Raw genomic sequence first — 20664 nt, forward strand, 5'->3', positions numbered from 1 at the left:
AGTCTGGCTCCCCTAGTAAACAACATGCTCTTTAAGGACATGTTTTAAATCTTAATAGACACAGAGCTGACCTGGAAGTATCCGTCTATATTTGTTCATGAATGAGTGAATGACCAGCACTTCCCGATCAGAAACTACAGCAATAAAGGTATAAGACAATACAGTTTAGTTTAGTTTTTTTTGTTTGTTTGTTTGTTTTACGATTCAGTCTCTGTAGAGACTGCCAAAAACTGCCAACTCCGACTATATTTCAAGTCGTCATGGCGGGGTATCGGGAAAAGTTTTCAATTAACAATAATCAGGTCTCAGATAAACCTTATTGGCTACAATACTGCAACTGCACAAAGCTTTTTTTGTTGTTGTTTTGTTTTGTTTTGTTTAATAAAGACAGGGTTTCACCATGTTGGTCAGGCTGGTCTCGAACTCCTGACCTCGTGATCCACCTACCTCGGCCTCCCAAAGTGCGGGGATTACAGGCATGAGCCACTGCACCCAGCCTCTACAGTTTAGTTTAAAAGTATAATTGTTGCCGGGCGCGGTGGCTCAAGCCTGTAATCCCAGCACTTTGGGAGGCCGAGGCGGGTGGATCACGAGGTCAAGAGATCGAGACCATCCTGGTCAACATGGTGAAACCCCGTCTCTACAAAAAATACAAAAAATTAGCTGGGCATGGTGGCACGTGCCTGTAATCCCAGCTACTCAGGAGGCTGAGGCAGGAGAATTGCCTGAACCCAGGAGACGGAGGTTGCGGTGAGCCGAGATCGCACCATTGCACTCCAGCCTGGGTAACAAGAGCGAAACTCCGTCTCAAAAAAAAAAAAAGTATAATTGTTTACCAAGCCTGAATCTTAAATATTAGACACTCAGTAAGTATCTGAAAGAATGGAGACTCTGGCATCCCCTTCTCTGAAGGTCATTTCATCTACCCGAACACAGCCACAAAAGCCAAGCCACACCACTGATTATCAGAGATGGCTTTTCAGAAGCAAACCCTCCTAAGCACTATGCAGTTCTATGACAGGAAATTTCATAAGGCATGAGCTCACAAGATACATTATTCAGAATGGGTGCCCTTTAACAATGTGGTGAGGATCTGCATATCTGGCAGGTCGCTTGGTTTGTTAGCATCACGATTCTTTGCCAGAACGTGGGATCTATATTGCAGATGAATAAAGACTGATAATGAGTAAGTCACAGGATTAAATAACCTCTCAAGCACTGGTTGCAGATCTTCCCGTTGTTAATTCTGGCTTACCTGCCTGAGGTTATCAACTCCTGTCCATTTATAAATCTGATCTCTGATATCACAAGTTGGTCTACAAACTTAACACACAGGTCTGGGTTTAATGCTGTTTTGATTGTGCTGTGATTCCACTATATTAAACAAAATACTAAACAAAGTCCACTTTAAAAGGTTTTAAAATTGGGGGGAGTTAGGGAAAGGGACAAGTAGGTTAAGCAAGAAGAAAAGAATGGGAAAAAAATAAGAAAAAAAATCTGAGCCAGACTCTGTGGCCTGTAATCCCAGCACTTTGGGAGGTTGAGGTGGGTGAATTGCTTGAGCTCAGGAGTTCGAGACCAGCCTGGGCAACGTGGTGAAACGCCACCTCTACAAAAAAAAAAAAAATGAGCCAGGTGGCGTGGCACCCGCCTGTAGTCCCAGCTACCTGGGAGGCTAAGGTGCAGGCACTCGTGAAACAGCCTAATGTGCATTCGTTTAATTCATCCTCATAATCGTTTGTAAAGCACTACTCTTATTATCACCATTGAACCAGAGGAAACTGAGACTTAGAAATGTTCAGCAACTGCCCCAACATCACGTGGCCAAGGAGTAGAGCAGGGATTTGAACCTAGGGCCTCAGCCCCTGCATCGCCAGGCATTAGCCACAGGAGGCTACGGAGTATCCAGAACAGTGTCTGGCCTTACAGCACTGGATAAGCTTCCAATAAGGGTTGGTTCCTTTCCCTTTCCTGGCTAATGTCCCTTCATGCACATCTGATGGAATACATAACTATTTTTTAAAAATAAAACTTTCAGCCAGAGTGGTGGCTCATGCCTATAATCCCAGCACTGTGGGAGGTTGAGGCAGGAAGATCACTTGAGCCCAGGAGTTACAAGACCAGCCTGGGCAACATAGCGAAATACTATCTCTACAAAAAATAGAAAAATTATCCAGGCATGTTAGCGTATGCCTGCAGTCTCAGCTACTAACAAGGCAGAGGTAGAGGACCACCCGAGCCTGGTAAGTTGGAGGCTGCAGTGGCCTGAGATCAGGCCACTGTACTCCAGTTTGGGTGACAGAGTGAGACCCTGTCTAAAATAAACAAATAAATCAATAATAAAATAATACTTCATAGACTATGTGTACCCTGCATTTTCTAATTGACACTACATCATGAGCATTGTTCTGTATCAATACATAAAGATACACATCACCATTTTTAATTGTGTGTGTGTGTGTGAGGCAGGGTCTCATTGTGTTACCCAGGCTGGAGTTCAGTGGCTCAGTGCAGCCTCCAATTCCCAGGCTCAAGCAATCCTCCTGCCTCAGCTTCCAGAGTAGTTGGGACCACAGGCACATACCACCACACCTGGCTAATTTTTCAACTTTTTATAGAGTTGAGGCCATACTATCTTGCCCAGGCTGGCCTCAAACTCCCAGCATCAAGTAATCCTCCCACCTTGGCCTCCCAAAGTGCTGGAATTACAGGCATGACCTATTACACTCAGCCTACATCACCATCTTTAATGCCTGCATGATATTCCACTGAATGGATATACCATTATTGTTACCTAGTCCCTTAATGATGAACATTTTCACTGAAATAGTGTTTATAATCATGGATTAGTTCAGCTTTTTGGTATCTTATTTTCCTTTCCTTTGTTCTACAGAATGATGCAGATAGTATAGAAAGTCAATGGGGAAGGCTGGGCATGGTGGCTCATGCCTGTAATTCCAGCACTCTGGAAGGCTGAGGCGGGCGGATCACCTGAAGTTGGGAGTTCAAGACCAGTCTGACCAACATGGAGAAACCCCAACTCTACTAAAAATACAAAATTAACTGGGCATAGTGGTGCATGCCTGTAATCCCAGCTAATCAGGAGGTTGAGGCAAAAGAATCTCTTGAATGCGGGAGGTGGAGTTTGCAGTGAGCCGAGATCGTGCCATTGCACTCTAGCCTGGACAACAAAAGCAAAACTCTATCTCAAAAAAAAAAAAAAAAAAAAAAAAAAGAAAGTAAATAAAGTCAATGGGGAGGATTGCAAAATTCAAGTTAAGGTGAGACTCTGACAATGAAATCTTAAGAATCAAGAAGAGATGGGAACAGCTGATCTATAAAATGACACAAGACACTGCTGACACTCACCACTGAAATAAGGCAAGCATTCATCATACTAGTTCAATATCCATCTTTGGCTCTACGCTGCATGCCCCATGAGGAGCTATACTGACAACAGTTATATCCCAAGCACCTGGCACATCAGAGCTGATCAGAAACTGTTTGCTGGGTGAGCGAATGTCCAGGAGAGATAACTGAAGTAATTTCATATTGTTTAATATAATCAATTGAATTATATTATGGCTCAAGAAGGACCAGAATGTGCAACAAGAAAGGGGGATGGTAGACACAGCATATCTAGTAAAAGCAGAGTTCGAAGAAACAAAATGTATTGGCGACCAGGCGTGGTGGCTCACACCTGTAATCCCAGCACTTTGGGAGGCCAAGGTGGACGGATCATTTGAGGTCAGGAGTTCAAGACCAGCCTGGCCAACATGATGAAACTGCATCTCTACTGAAAATACAAAATTAGCTGGGTATGGTGGTGCACACCTGTAATCCCAGCTACTCGGGAGGCTCAGGTAGGAGAATCGCTTGAACCCAGGAGATGGAGGTTGCAGTGAGCTCAGATCGCACCACTACCTTCTAGCCTGGGTGACAAAGTGAGACTCTGTCACAAAAAAAAAAAAGAAAGAAAGAAAGAAAGGGGGGGGAAGAAAGAGAAAGAGAGAGAGAGAAAGAAAGAGAAAGAAAGAAAAGAAAAGAAAAAGAAAGAAAGAAAGAAAGAGAAAAGAAAAAGAAAGAGAAAGAAAAGAAAAAGAAAGAAATTAATTAATTAATTAATTAATTAATTAAATTTTTGGTGTTTCCAAGGACCTAAGAATCCAGGACAGCAGGAAAAGTTCTATAATGGAGGGCATTAGGCCCTCGGGGTCCAATGACATCAGCCATTAAGATAATCCTATTCAATCCTTGCCCTGCGTCCATACTTACCAGCTACATCTTTTAGCTTCCCATACAGCTGTGCATAAAAGGAGAGTACACAGAAGTCAGCAAACACAAGCCCAAGTCTATCTGCCAGCTACTTTTCTTGATACAAATTAATATAGTAGAATTTCACCTCCAATTGGAACCAGACCAGGTAAGTCAGCCCCTGATCATCTTTGATAGCCCTAATAATGCTAATCTAAACCCATGACACTGGAATCCATGACACTGAAACGTGATGATCAAAATATGGTCCCTGCTGTGGTGGACAGACTCATTAGGTACGCCCCCCTCCACCCCCACCATCCTTGTCTCTCAGTGTTCACACCTTGCATGGTCCTTTCCCTCTGAGTGTGGGTGGGACCTGTCACTTGCTTCTAACCAAGAGAACACAGCATCCAGAGACCAGCCAATTGACAGTCACCTGTGCTCAGTGGGCAGCTGGAGTCAGCTGGGGTTCTAATACCAAATTACAGAGGGTGTAATTCTGTTCACTGGAAACAGAATATTTATTTTATAATCTAAGTTTTAGGTCTAAATAGATTTCCAGACAGCCGTCTTGCTTGGTAAATCTTAAAAGAATATTGAAGGATAATAACTTGAACAAATGTTGTTGTTGTTTTAATATATGTAACATTGGCTCTGTTCTGGCCAGTGGAAGCAAATTATACAATAAATCTCATTTGCAACAGGAAATAAAATCCCCAGAGACACCATTTTATCACATCAGACTGGTGAAAATCAAGTCTGATAAGATCAAGTGTTGACAAGAATATATATGGAACAACAGGAACACCAGATGGGAGTGTGAATTGACACTAACACTTTAGAAAGCAATGTTCAATATCTAGTAAAGCAGAATATGCACAAACCTAATGGTCTAATAATTCTACTACTAAAAAATCCTCAAAAACTTTCCAAATATGTTCTTAAGGAGACATTTGCAAGAATACTTAAGGTAGCATTGTTTCTAGTAGCAAAAAAAATGAGGAGCAGGGAATGAACACCCACTATTAGGCAAATGGAGGAATACACTATGATGCATTCATGCAATGTAAGAACAAATAGTATTGAAAACAAATGAATTAGCAGCCAGGTGTAGTGGGTCAGGCCTGTAATCTCAGCACTGTGGGAGGCCGAGGTGGCAGACCATTTGAGGCCAGGGAGTGGGCCTGGGCAACACAGCAACCCCATCTCCACACACACACAGATACACACACACATGCAAAAATTATCTGGATGTGGTAGCACACACATATTGTCCCAGCTACTGTGGAGGCTGAGGTGGGAGGATCACCTAAGCCTAGGGAGGTCAAGGCTGCAGTGAGCAGTGAGCTGTGATCTTGCCATGGCACTCCAGCCTGGGCAATGAGATTTTGTCTCAAAACAAAAGGAACAAAAGAGAAAAAGAAATGAATTATAATTACAAGTCCCAATGTAAATGAATCTTACAAATATACTAAGTTTTAAAAAGTAAGCTGAAGAAGGATATGGACACTATACAATGTCATTTTTACAAAGGTTCAAAATATGCCAAATAATATGCCAAATCTGTAACATCTAAAGATGAATGTGGAAATGACAAACACCAAATCAGGGTTATATTTCTCTCTGAGTGAGAAATAGAGGAGAACAGATAGAATACAGTGGGCTTTGACTAAATGTATCTTTTACTTCTTAAACTTAATTTTTCACTGCACATTCTGAAAGAAAGAAAATTACTTCTTCCTGCCCCCACTTTAAAAAATATATGTAAAGATGAAGAGTTCAAAGGGGAGTCAAACTGTTAGACTCTCCAGGGCATGCACAGAACTCACTCTTGCCCTGTACATTTTAGGACCATGAAACTGGAATGCCATGGCAAAAGTAACTAATCTCCATCAAGTCTCTACGCTTAAAGCATTTTATCCATACTTAATACTATGGGATCTTAACTAGATGGCAATATTTCCATAAATGGCTATTGGTTAAATGCTCAACAATAGAAGAGCAGTGAATTAGAGCACAACACATCCAATCAAAAGAACATCAATAGCTGTCAAGGCATGGTGGATTACATGCCTATAATCCCAACATTTTCAGAGGCTGAGGCAGGATGATCACTTCAGGCCAGGAGCTTGAGACCAGCCTGTGCAACACAGCAATGCCCTCATCTCTACAATAAAAAATAAATGAACCAGGCATGGTGGCAAACACCAGTAGTCCAAGATACTCAGGGGCCTAAGGCAAGAAGATCAGTTGAGCCCAGGAGTTCAAGGCTGTATGACACTGCACTCCAGCCTGGGTAACAGAGTTAGCTAAATCTTGGCATTAAAACGAAAACCAAAAACACTCTAAGAACATAGTTATGTATTTATGTCCTTGCTATAATGTTAAGGTGAAAAATAAAAATTAAAAAACCCCATGAAGGTGGATTTATAGTAAACTTTATTTATTTATTTATCGTTCTAACCATCCTACGATGCACAATAGTACATAGTATTTAGAACTACAACGAGGGCCTGGAAACCAGAGCTTTGCTCCAAGCCACCACAACTTAGATAGTGCAAACATTTTGATTCATAAGTTTAAAGGACCCTGCACTTTTTGTTTCCAGGCAGAGCCTCGCTCTGTTGCCCAGGCTGGAGTGCAGCAGCATAAACTCGGCTCACTGCAACATCCACCTCCCAGGTTCAAGTGATTCTTGTGCCTCAGCCTCCCGAGTAGCTGGGATTACAGGTGCCGACCACCACACCCAGCTAATTTTTGTATTTTTGGTAGAGACGGGGTTTCGCCACGTTGCCCATGCTGGTCTCAAATGCCTGACCTCATATGATCCGCCCACCTAGGCCTCCCAAAGTGCTGGGATTACAGGCCTGAGCCACCACACCCAACCAACCCTGCAAATTTTGAAGTTCTCCACCACCACTACCACTGTCACTATTACCATATCCTGATCCTGTTGCTCCTCCCGCTTTGCTTTCTCCCCATAGTAAGAAGACTGCTTCACCATAGGCCAGAAGAGATGAATGAAGCAGGAGACTCAAGGTCAAGGACAAGGCAACCACTGCCCTGCTGTGTGCCCAGGCCACCAGTCATCTGTCTTCCTTCTCTCCTGTAGCTGAGGCCCCCTCCCTCCATGCCTAGATGCCTCCATGGTCCTGAGGCTACCTTTAATGCTGCTTTCTCTGCCCCTCCTTCCCACATCCTCCCACCAACTTTCCCCATGCCAAATTGCTGGAATGATCTCTGTGGTGTGGAGAGTTGGTATCTGGCTAAATCATGTGTTTTCGTAAAAGTAGGAAAAGGGCTGTGCATCTGAGGTCAGGCTGCCTAATTTCCCAAGCCAATGTATCTAGATTGACAAGGCAAAAGGAAGGACCACTGCTAATAGCAGGAGCTTTCCACCAATTAACCACAGCGTCCCAATTGGGGAAGTACCTCCAAATTATGTGCAAAGGAAATGAAAATAGTGCAAATAAGCACACTCTGTCTCCTTCTTCATAGGCAGCTCAACTCTCCCCGCTCCTGACCAGAATTTTTGAGACTAGCTGAGCAGTCCTTGGAAGTAATATACTGGGCTAGCATACTGAGGAATGCACATAGCATTATGGTTGTGAGGCAGCTCTGAGGAAATGTGGGTAAGTCATCGAGGCTTTACATGGTCTCGAAGACACTGGGTGTCCTCACACAAAAATATCCCCCCTTAGGCCAACAGTAGATGTAACTCACCTGACGCATCTTGACACTTTTCCAACCGTACATTGCTTCAGCAACCCAGAAATCCTACAACTACCTTGGTGAGGGTGAGGCAAGGATTCTAACCCTCAAAGTATTTGTATAACCATATCTTTTAAAACAGTGGAAAGAAATAAATTGAAATGTAAATAGTGGCACTGGGTACATTTTTATTCTGCTTTTCCTTATTTTCAAAATACTTAAACAAGTATGCTATTTTCACAATCACAAAAATGTAAATGAAAACCTCCTGAAGAAAAGAATGAACCAGTGAATGACAATAACAACAAAAACCATAAATTGCTCATTTACAGCTATCAAAACCAAGAAACAAGCCTGACTCTGGGCTTAAAAGACAATGATTTAATGAAAACAAGTTCGCCATCAGCTTTTACATTTGTTTCCTTGTGGGCACAGAACCAGGCTTGAGGCTGGTGCTCTCCTCAAAGCTGGGACTGAAGCCTGGATCTCCTGTGCATCAGGAAATCAGCATGTTGTACAGGTCCGGTGGTGCTGGAGTGCTGCCAGCAAAGGATTCCAAAAACTTGAGGTTCCAGAAAAAGGGCAAGTCCCTCCACAGGGTCCCAGAGCAGATACTTTCAATGCCCTTTGTGAAAATGGCCTTGAGTCCGCTTAGCAAGACTTGCATTCTTTCCCCTCCATTCTATTGCATTAATAAAGGGAATTCCGTCAGAGGTAGAAGGTGAGGGGTGACGTGCTTCTGACCCACCAAGATGAACTTTAGAACGTTTACAGCATTTACAGTGCTCTTCCAGTCAGTGCAGAGATTCTTGCATAACTGAAGGGAGGCAGTCAATCTGCAACACACACGTGGCCTCTGTCAGGTCCAGACAGATTTACAGACAGACCCCTAGAACCCAAGGACTGGTCACTGACGTTGCTTCAATCCACTCTCAACTAAGAATGATGTTAAGAATTTTAGGAGAACACTTGCAAAAACAGATTGGTTTTTGTTCTCATCTATTAATAACAGCTATTTTGAAATGCTATTTAAGTCTTCTATTGTTATTTGAGCTTTTCGTGGATTATGTCTCCCCAGTTGAGCTGCTGTGGGGCAGCAGGAACCACATCCTACATGAACCTGGATTTTCCATGAACCCTAGCACAGCGTCTCTTCATGGACACTCATCCATATTTGTTCATTTGCCTTTTTGTTTTCCTAATTTGGGAAGACCCACTGTTTTCATGATTGTGTTGCTCTGCCCAGATGACATCTCGATTGCGGACTGAAGGTGCCCTTCCAGCTGTGAGCTCAGCGGAAGGCAGGAGGTCACCCTGCAGTGTGCTCGGGCACTGTCACCAAAAAAGAAGTCATTACTTTTAGGGTGTTATTATGCTCAACAGCAATATTTGGCAGCTTTTCTTTCTAGCATTAGAAAAGACGCATTACCAAATGTTAAAAAAGGAATCCGTCAAGTGCAACAGCTAGAAGAGAAAAAATATTATTAAAAGCCCATATAAACTCTCTACCTACTAAACTAGGAGGGGAAGGCACGATTCTGTGTACTCTCTTGCAGACAGAATGCTGGTGGTGACTTCTGGTTCCACCCTCTATGAATCACTGGCTAAAAAGCGAACAATTTAAGCTTAGAAGAAAACTCCAGTCTCCAGTCTCTGTCCTTTTTCTCACACTCAGAGGGAGGAGGCTGGACTTCTCTGCTTAACATGGGAGTCTTTTACCCTTTTACGTGGAGTAACGACCTGAGCGCAGCGCATTGATTTTATAACTATTTTAGGAGCAGGGAGGACTCTTGAGTTTTTGCAGAGATAATTAAAAATGGGGGAGAAAAGAAATCTGAAATAAACAAAAAACAAGCTGAAGGCACCAGAGGTTTCTGAATAACATCTTCCCGGTTCAACAATTTTAAGAATTCCATAATGCGAAAGCAACCCCCACACATTCTCTCCCACACAAACACGCTTTTTATTTAAGCCACACTCAGCGACGCCAGCAGAATCTCTTGCCTGCACTTCTGTAGTTGCTTCATCCAGGGAGAATGTCATCTCCACAAATGCGTTCTGAAGTGGGGCAGGGGGTGACCCCCGGTCAGCAAGTGCAGACACCTTCAGGGAGGAAGACTGCAGTTCCCCGTAAGCTCAGCAGCTTCCCACCCGGAAATCTGAGTTTCTCACCACACCAAGATCTGACTTTCAACCTCAAGTACCAATGTTCCTTTAGTAGCAACTGAAAATTTTAGGCTTTTTGACATTTATCAACCAGCACATTCCTAGTAATTTTCCTGGCGTACCAGAAAGAGATAATTATGTTCTGATAAACCATTTTATTATCCCTGATAACTACATTTTAAACATAACAAGAACCACTGAGCTAGGGAAGGGAGTTGACAAAAGACCACCAAGGCATAAACAACAATTGGGTTTTCCCTTTTTGCGAAAATCACCTGCTTTTATATGAAAAACTCATGGAACATAAAACCACATCCAGTAAGTCCAAAAATATAATAAAATAGTCAATAGGGAGAGGGAGGTAGTAGAAGAGTTATTAAGAGAGAGGAACAGACAGAAAGAGTGAAATACGGGAGAAGAGAGAGAGAAAGTGGAAGGGGAGAGGCAGTGCTGAAGGACAGCAGAGGAGAGAGGGGAGGACAGCCAGCCAGAGGAGGCAGGTAGTCCCAGGGCTCCCGGGGAGGAAGGGAGCCCGAGAAATTACTCCTGTCACATTCAGCTGCTCAATGGGGTGTGAAGAACTAGATGGGCCATTTTTAATATTCTATGTTAGGTTTCTCTACTCTTTTTTAAAAAAATCAAATATGCTCTTTCTTTGTCTTGACACATACACACGACGTTAAGATGTCATCAGGGAAGAATCATTTTTTCCACTTACAACATGAAAATGCTTCTCAAATTATCCACCGTTTTACTAAAAAGATCCTATTTTGAGCCAACACCCACCTGACTCTTCGGGTAAGGCATGGGTCTCACATCCACCATCGCATACCACGTGCTAGCAGGCAGCTCTACAGTTCTTCTCTGCATTTGCTTAATGATTTCATCAAATAATTTAGTCCAGTCAACAAATATTCATTGAGCCTCTACAGTGCTGAACAAGGCACAGCCCCCGCACTGCAGGCACTTCCATTCTGCAGGGAAATAACACGCCGTGCAAGGATGGAGGGGCTGCTGAGTGCCACCAGGCAGAAGGCAGGAGCCGTTTGAACAGGGCCATCAGGAAAAGCATTTGAGGAACAGGCACTGAGTCTGATATTCAAAGGGGTAAATGATGTGAGTTCAGAGCAGCACGAGAAGGGATGGAGTGGTGGGCAAAGCAGAGGAAATGCTGATTGGTGAGGACTATGGGACCCTTGGGTTCCTGTTGCTAAGCAGTGGCCGATGAGGCTGGAACAGTTGATTGAGGCCAGTGTGCACAGGCCTTCACTCCACAACTGCCCCAAGCAGGAGAGAGACAGTAGGTGCAGAAAGGAAGGGATGAATGGAGGGAGACTGTGCAGGGGACACCTCAACTTGACTCAATGACCGGCTGGATGTGGGAGTGCAAGGAGCAGAAAGTCAGAATAACCCCAGGTGTTCAAGCTCTGGTTACGGAGAAGAGGATGATGGCACTAACATCATCAAAGAATGTACTGAGAGGGACACACAACACTACTCATGAGAAACATCAGACAAGGCCAAGCTAAGGGCATTCCACTACATTACTGGCCGGCACCCTTCAAAAGCGTCAAGGTTCATGGAGACAAAACGACTGGTAAACAGTCCCAGATTAGAGGAAATGAAAGGGGCCTGACCACGAATGTAACACAAGATCCTGGATTGGATCCTGGACCAGAAAAGATCTTTTTTTGGCCGGGCGCGGGGGCTCACACCTGTAATCCCAGCACTTTGTGAGGCCAAGGCGGGTGGATCACCTGAGTTCAGGAGTTCAAAACCAGCCTGGCCAACATGGTGAAACCCTGTCTCCACAACATTACAAAAGTTAGCCGGGCATGATGGCAGGTGCCTGTAATCCCAGCTACTCCGGAGGCTGAGGCAGAAGAATCGCTTGAACCCAGGAGGCGGAGGTTGCAGTGAGCCGTGATCGTGCCACTGCACTCCAGCCAGGGCAACAGAGCAAGACTCTGTCTCAAAAAGAAAACAACAACAAAAAAAAGATCTTTCTTTTCCTCTTTTGCCATGAAGGACATTAGGTCAATAGATGACACCTGAATAAAGTCTGTTGATTAGATAATAGTCCTGAATGCTAATTTTCAGATTTTGGTACTTATACAAGAAAATGTCCTTTTTAAAAGGAAATATACACTTGAGTATTTACGGGACAAAGGTGTATCATGTCTACAACTTACTCTGAAATGGTTCAGGGAAAATGACATATACATGTATATGCTTGTGTATGTAGACGTGTGTGTATATATGGGTGTGGATAACAGATACACAGACACAGAGAGAGAGAATGAGAGAGAATATGACAGAGTGAGAAAGGTAAAGCAAGCGTGGTAAAATTAACATTTAGAGAATTTGTCTGAAAGGTATGTTGGGAATTATTTTAATTATTGCAACTTTTCTATAAATTTGAATTATTCAAAGTAAAATGTTTAAAAGGGGTGGGAATGATTACAGAAGCCAGGGTGATAAAATAGAGACAAAGCAGTCAGGCTTCTGAGTATTACATTCTGAGTGAAATTTGGGAGACAGCTCAGGGCCCCACATGCAGATTTGAAGGTAGCTGGGGACCCTGAGTAAACAGGGTCAGAAGTGGGGCTCTAAGGTCAGACTGCTGGAGTCCCTTTCCAGGCTGTGCTCCTTGAAAGCAGTGCCTTCAGTTATTCAAATCTCCCTCAACTTCAACTTCTGCACCTACACAGGAGTAATCAGAGTCTGCCTCACAGAGTTGGAGTGAGGATTAGAGGACGTAGTACGAGGGGGCGGGGGCACCCAGTAAGGCGCGGGGAAAGCACCCAGTGCTCTTTAACTACTACTGCGGGCTCAGAGGTGAGGCTGGGGCAGGGAGAAGGGAGGAAGGAAAGGAAAGGAAAGACCGAGGGCAGGATCTCACAGCATCCCTGTGTCTGCAGGCCAGGAAGAAAAAGGAAACAGATGAGGTTCAAGTGGGCCAGGACAGCCAGCGTCATGGAGACAGGGAGAGAGAGAGGCACAAAGGACTGACTGCTGCCAGGAGACACAGGGCAGGGACCAAGCAGTGGAAGGACAGGGCAAAGGCCTCAGCTCTGGAGCCAGGACACCTCCGCCAGAGCCCTTCGAGGAAGCAGTTTCAATAGAAAGATGAGGGTGAAACCAGAATAGGTGAGTGGACAAAGAAGAGAAACTGAGGACAGAGCAGCAGGCTCAAGAACTGTGCTGCCCCATACAGTAGACACTGGCCCTATGTGACTACTTCAACTGGACTTAAATTAGTTTAGAATCTACTAAAATGAAAAACTTCGTTCCTCAGTCACACCAGCCACACTTCGTGTGCTTAATAGCCACATGTGAATAGTGACTACTATATGGGACAGTGAGGATATAAAATGTTTTTCTCACCACAGAAAATTCTATCGCACAGAGCAAGGACCCTAACCTATCAAAGTTTCTTATGGGAAGCGTAACCTATATGGTGGAATGAGGGTTGGGGAAGAGTAGGAAAGGACCAAAGACACTGGACAGGGGGAATCACAAATGCATCCAGTTCCCAAAAGAGGCAAGAAGGAAGGAATCAAGTCCAGGGAAGGAAGATTGTGGAGTACATGCGGATTAACCTTGGGGAAGGGACTTGCAGACATTTTCTTCCTTTGAGAAAGAGGAAATCAAGGAGAAAGAGAGGAAGAAAAAGATGCTTGGGGTCAGTGAAGAAGGTAAAGTGGGAATTTATCTGGTGAAATTAAAACCAGCGTAAATTTTCAGTGGAACCTGTCAAAAGGTCTTGGTGACTTCCTCCTGGATAATGTGGCAGGCTGGGAGAAGAATAAGCAGATAACGGGGGTGGTGATTTTGGATTTAGGACTAGAATATGAGAAGCCCAACACACTGAAACAAAGGATTCCAGGATTCCAGACAGAACAGAAATGGCTAGCTACCTATACACCCTAAGTGGAGAAACAGAGTCACAGAGGGGCTGAAGGATTGGAACAGCAAGTGATTACGGGACCAGAGTCCTCAGCAATGGTTAAAATCCAGAGCAGTCGGTGGCTGGTATCAACTAAGTAGGCTGAAGGTCAAGTTCAAGATCTCGAAGGTTCAGTCTTGTTCAAGACTGAACAAGTCCAAGATGTTAGTTGAAGCAAAGTGGAAACTGAGGCTATAAGGAATTGATGTTGAAGAACTTCAAGGTCAAAGAATTAAGAGAGCTTCAACACAAACCCCAAAGTCACTGGCAGGAGACAAAGCAGAGAAGAGAATGACGCCAGCTGCTCATATTTTTTGCTTAGCGCTTTTTTGTAGCATCAAGTGAAGAGATTTCCACTGACAAACCCGGGTGTACATCAGAAATTGCCCAGAGTTAGTTGTTTTTTTTCTCTCTCTTTCTCTTTAGCCTCTCCTGCTGCTCCTCCTTTTGGGTTTTGTTTTTAAAATAGAGATTTTATAAATAAATAAATACATACATACATACATACATACATAAAATAGGGATTTTTAGGTCTTACTCGTCCCACCACTGCCCCAGCTCCCAATGATTCTAATTTGGTATATTTGAGGGAGTCCAAATGAGGGAATGTGTTCTCTTTCCCGGTCCACAAGGGGGCATAGTTTTAAGGGCAAGAACTTCCCAGCGCAATGCCTCCACTCCCATCTCTCTCCATCCAGGAGATTTAAGTCTATGTTTGAATTTCGTTGGCAAGGGAAGAAACTAAGAGTCAATCACTCCAGCAGAAGTTCTCAGGAACTCCTTTCATTGGCCTGGGGTCTTAGAGAAGGTGGAGTTCCTCCCAGGTTAAAAGTCCCCTTCTTCCACACCCCTTCTGACTCTATGTTTGGGTCCCCTTCCACGAACACTCCCTTCATGGACGCCATCTTCCTCTCTCCTGAATTTCCCCTCTGGGGTCCCCTTCCCCACTCTGTGGAAGCCTGTCTTCCGCTCCAAAACTCCATCTCTCTCTATTCCCTTCCACTCAGTGTGAAAGCTACTTTTCTCTCCTGGATTCCATCTTTCTGGATTCTCTCACCCAGTGTGAGAGTTAGCTGTTTCTTTCTCTCCTTCTGTTTCTCTCTCGCTTTAAATAAATCGCTTTCTACAAACACTTGAGTCCAGCATTTACTGGGCACTGCGCCCTGGTCCCCTCTCTCATTCTTGAGAGGGCAGGAGACCAAGAACCTGGAGAAAAGTCCTCTAAGGGGAGCTGAGGGCACCCTGAACCCCAATATTACACAAAGAGCAACGTTTTTCAAAATGTCCCAGGTGATTCTGAGGAGGCCCCAGGTTTGGGAAGCACTGGGCCGGAAGACAAGAAGCAGGGTAAGGGCATTAGCAGACAGCACTACCTTCCAAGAGGAGACTTGGCTGGTGTCAGTGCGTTGGTTTGGAGGCAGCACTAAGGAGCAAGCGGAAGAGCATCCCTACTCTGGTGAGTTGGCAGAGGACACTAGAGAAGACTTTTCTGCGGGAAATTGTTCACTCAGGCTCTGGTGCTCAGGGAGCAGGAGAAGGTGGGCTCAGCTTCAGAAAAAATGAAAATGTAAGTGTGGCTGCAGGATGCAAGAAAAAAGACATTCAAAGCCAGGTCGGAGTGACACAGCGTAGTGGCCTGCAGAGAGAGGAGGCTGAATAATCCGCTAATGAAGCTTCCAAGCACCATGAGTTGTGGCTCATTAAAGGGTTGGTAGGGCTTCGTGGTTGAATTCCCTGGGCACTAAGGATTTTTCTGTCTGTATGGTATCAGATTTCTAACATGTAACACATTGAAGGTTATTAAGCCCTCAGGTAAACAAGCTTACAGAAGCTTATTCATTAACATTGGAAACTGTGTCTTCCCAATGCACCTTCTGACACGGATGAAATCAGATTCAAATAAATATCAAGGATAGTCTTGAAGTAGAAAGTGAGAAGGGGCAACCAGGGGTACCAGGGGTACCTGTGAGAGGGTACTTCCTCTCTTCCACTCCGTGGAACAGGGAAGTTTACAGACAGGGGATATAGAAGGGGACCTGAGTGTCTTTTTTTAATACCAGTCAATGCTAAAAATAGGAGAAGTACCACGGAACCCCCCCCAACACACACACACACACACACACACACACACACACACACACACACTGATAGGGCCCAGAAGACAGATACAATGTGCAAATCTGGGGATGGTTCTCAATAAAGAATATATTTATTTACTCTACAAACCTAACTCTTATTTTAAAAGCAAGCTGCAAATGTTTGCCCCTGCTTCTGAGAGAGCTGCACTTTTGTGGATTTGAATCATTCTAGCATTATTTCTGGTTACTCCTATGAAATAATTTCTAACACTGGCGTACACAGACTTTAAGCTGAGGGCGAGAGCGCACGCGCACACACACACGCACGAACACACACACACACACACACACACCCCTCGTGCACATTGAAGAAATGACTCACTTAATTTGCTGCTGCCTGCCACGATTGGGTATTGATTTTACCTGTTCAAATACAAAGTTTCCTATTAGATTAACTACAGGAAAGAAGAACTCAAGAGCATTAATCCTGATTTTGTTCATGTCTTTAGGGCATCTAAGAGGTTTTAACCTGTGCATCTTAAGAAGCCACTCTCTGGACCACCGACTGCTTGCTCCATAATCTTCCATAAAACGATAACATTTCTTGCCACTTCGGGAGCCAATTAATGGAAACCCCTCGTAGAATAAACACGGTTAAGCCTTGCGTCTCAGCTACCTGCAGAATCGTACTTTCGGGCTTTTTCTCAGCTCACAGTAGCGTGGCACAACAGTACTCTGGAACTGCAGAGACCCCTCAGCCCCTTCTTTGAAAGATGAGAAAAAGCGAAGAGGCAGAAGACCAGATGGTTAACCTGCCCAAGGTCACTCACTCTGAGCTGTGGGTCGGCTGGCTCGCCCTTACCCCTGGCAATCCGTGCACCACCCCAGCTCCCCCAAACAGTCCCTCCGGGCGTCGGTTGGTTCGCCAGCATGCAGCCCCCGCGAAAATGCAACGCCAGTTGCGCTCTGTGCCCAACTTTGGCCCTTCGCGTCACATGCAGTTAACCCTCTCGCCCGCAGCATGTCACATGGGCCACGCGCAGCTCTCTCTCCCCCACGCCTATCTCCTCAGCGGCTGCCCCAAGGTCACCGGCCGTCCCAGGGAGCTCCCGCTGCCCAGCCCCAGAGGAGGCCCGGCCGGGGGGGTCCACTGCGCGGCACTCACCGGCGCGGGGGGCGGGCGCGCCGCGGCTGCACATGTCCTCGCCGGCGCGGCTGGGTGCGGCGGCCGCTGGCGCTGGCTGAGCGGGGCACCCGGCTGCGGGCCCGCGCCGCGGGGAGCGCCGTCCAATCAGCGCGCGCCTGCCGCCTGGCCCGGCGCGCGGCCCGGCAGGGTTCGCGGCTCCCGGGGGGCGCGAGCCGCCGCGCGCCGCCCGAGCCGCTTCCGGGCGCGTTGCCTGGACGCGGTTGCCGTGGCAGCCCGAGCTGGAGGCTTTCCCCGCGCGCCCGCGCCCAGCCTGGCGGCGCCGCCCCTCCTCCCTCCTCGTTCCCACACCCAAAATAGCCTCTGCTCGTCGCTGCTGTTTCCCACAGAGCTCGCGTCCAAGCGCCTCGGAGTTGGCGGGCGGGGATTTCGCTCATTGGAAAATAAATCCTGTTGTAGGGCGGGTTGACTTGGAGAGGTGTTGAAATGGTGCCTGATGAAGATCATAGCCATGGTGGTGGCATTGTAATTCTCTTCAGAGTCCCAATAGACCTTATTTACTAAACCGTTTTCCCACAAAAACAGTTCTCTGCCCCGCCCCACCCCAAATTGGAAAGAAGGTGTTTGATTAGGCCACGGTGACGCCCCTCCTGAGTAGGGGAACAAACCCTTCGGGGCTACCAAGTGTCATTTACTGAATCGCCTTGACACCTGCAGCTGGGACCCAGGATCGTGTCTCATCGCAGCAGACACGACGCGAGGAAGAACCGCGGACACCCCTCCTCTTCCCAGCCCTCTCTTCTCCCATCTGCTTCATACCCCCCACCCCCCAGAGCGTCCTGGCTCTTTCCACCTTCCTCTCGATTTTGGATTCTCATCAGGACGCACAAGCCCGTTCACTCATAACTCTGTTTCCTCTCGGTGGGAGGGATTTCAGCGGAGTTGCGGGGCTGGGGGACCTGACCTTTGCCCGCCTCGCCTGGTCTGTTTCACGCCTCCTTCGCAGACGCTGGTACTTACCCAGCACCGGGGTTCCTGTCTGTCTCCCCCTAGCCTGAGCCCTTCCAACCCAGGGGAAGAAGCCCGACATGGTAGAAGAGCCCGAACTGTGGAGTCGTTTTAAAATCCTCGCTCCGGCAGGATTATTCTTTAGGGGTTGTTAGTATTAAGGACTGTTATTTGTGTGTGATCTTGGGTATTCAGAGACGTTTCCTCACCTATAAAACGGGCTAATATCCTCCACAAAGCGCTAATGCATCTGTAACATTCATTCAACCAACCGTATCTATTGGATGCCTGCCAAGTGCTAGAAACTATGCTCAGTTCTGGGACACAATGGTGAAGACGAAAAAAAGAGACATCACCTTCTGCTGTGACAGAGCTTAGAGCCTGACGAGTCATCGAATGATCACGGACACAAGTAACACTGCCGTTGTGACCAGGAGAGTCATGGACTTGAGTCTTGTGATGTCTAGATCTGATCTAACAGCATCTCTTGAGTGCTGCAAAAGCTCAATGACTATTCTTTCCTTTCTCGGTAAGATTCCCACTGCCTGGTGCATGGTATGTACTAGGTAAATACATATTGAATTAGATCCTATGTCGTGGTGATGACACTGTCATTCAGTTTCCCAGTGACTTTCTGGCCGTAACTTGCCACAGCGTGTGGAAAGGCACGCATATGTTAGCAGAAAGTACCCATTCAAACCTCTAGTCCATCACCAAGAATCAAAAAAAAGGTTCAAAATGTTTCTTGTCTGTCTCCATCGGGGTGCCGTTCAGTGCATATGGAGAGCATCTCAGATGGACACATGACATCCCCTCGGTCTTATTTCCCCCTCTTCTTATTACTCTACTCTTTCCCTGCCCACCCCAATACTGCCCCTGCCCTCTCTACTATTTGCGGTGCCAGAGCTTCAAGACACATTCCTGGCTTCCTAGGAGAATGATAGTGGATCCTAATATTCCTCAGAATGGAGCACCTATAAAACAGGAAGTGGGCCGGGCGCAGTGGGTCACACCTGTAATCCCAGCATTTTGGGAGGCTGAGGCGAGCGGATCACCATGTCAGGAGTTCAAAACCAGCCTGGCCAACATGGTGAAACCTGTCTTTACTAAAAATGCAAAAGTTAGCTGGGCATGGTAGCGCACACCTGTAGTTCCAGCTACTCCGGAGACTGAGACATGAGAATCGCTCAAACCTGGGAGGCAGACAGTGTAGTGGGCCTAGGTCAAATCACTACATGCCAGCCTGGGCAACAGAGGGAGACTCTGTCTCAAAAATAAAACAAAATGTTTCATCAAATAAGAGAAATCTTACATTGAACAAAGGTGGGGTTCAGACCTTGGGACATTATTCTGTGAATAACCAACTAAAAATTTGGGTTAATAACCAGTTAACACAATATGTTACTCTATGGCTCTTCTTTGTTGATTTTCTTTGTTGAAAATAGTAATATAGAATTAAGAAAATTCCCTTTTCCCTCTTTTATTAACAGAAATTATAGATTTTTCATATGTTTTGAATAAACTAGAGTTGGCTTTGTTTTTGCTAATAATTTTTCTTCATGCATAGGCTCATCCTCTCAAATATTATGTTTTGCTTATGAATTTATTGATGGCTAATCCATCTCACAAAAAGGTTTTCTTTTTTTACTTTTTCTTTTTTTTTTTTTTGAGACAGTCTCACTCTGTCACCCAGACTGGAGTGCACTGGCACGATCTCAGCTCAACACGACTTCCGCCCCCTGGGTTCAAGTGCCTCTCTTGCCTCAGCCTCCTGAATAGCTGGGATTACAGGCATGCGCCACCATGCCCGGCTAATTTTGTATTTTTAGTAGAGATGGGGTTTTGCTATGTTGTCCAGGCTGGTTGCCAACTCCCGACCTCATAATCTGCCCACCTCAGCCTCCCAAAGTCCTGGGATTATAGGCGTGAGCCACCACACTTGGCCAATAATTTTTTTAAAGTAGCTACAACTGAGGCACAACCAGCAGAGAAAGCACAAAACATTGGGAAGATCCTTTTAGTAATGTTTATGTCTTAACTTAGATAATTGCAGGTGTACATAGCAGGGCAAGTTCAGCCTCCAGGTGTATTTACATAGCATACAACTGAGCCCTCAACCTAACACTTTCAAGAATGAAATTTGAAATAAAGAAGTCTTTGTACGAAGAGTTTGTGGCCAGAAATCCTAAAATAGCCTCATAATGAAACCAATTTATCCAAAACCCAGTTCAGAGGCAAGAAAAGCATTATGGAAAATTCTATTGCACATTGATTTTGAAAAAAAAAATTTCTTTCCAACAGTTCTAAGAAAATAGGCCAAAATATTTATGTATAGTCTTTAGGCTATTCCG

The 20664-nt window shown here is 45.4% G+C and overlaps 1 protein-coding gene and 1 non-coding gene across 3 annotated transcripts in view; both read right to left on the minus strand.

The window, feature by feature from the left end:
* The window catches only part of FAM81A (family with sequence similarity 81 member A), an 84942-nt gene extending 67506 nt beyond the window's left edge, over window positions 1-17436 (minus strand). The window contains exon 1 of one of the 2 annotated variants that reach the window (XM_032297292.1): window positions 17327-17436. The gene's annotated coding sequence lies outside the window, so the exon portion shown is untranslated. The remainder of the gene's footprint in view (window positions 1-17326) is intronic. The other variant, XM_032297291.1, reaches the window with a different exon arrangement.
* Window positions 209-349, minus strand: LOC116564612. Its single transcript, XR_004274991.1, has one exon. It is a non-coding gene; the product is annotated as a U4 spliceosomal RNA (small nuclear RNA).
* Window positions 17437-20664: the final 3228 nt, after the last annotated feature.

The sequence above is a fragment of the Sapajus apella genome, unplaced genomic scaffold, assembly GCF_009761245.1.
Source record: "Sapajus apella isolate SASKATOON/1434 unplaced genomic scaffold, GSC_monkey_1.0 scaffold37, whole genome shotgun sequence".
NCBI classification, from domain to species: Eukaryota; Metazoa; Chordata; class Mammalia; order Primates; family Cebidae; genus Sapajus; species Sapajus apella.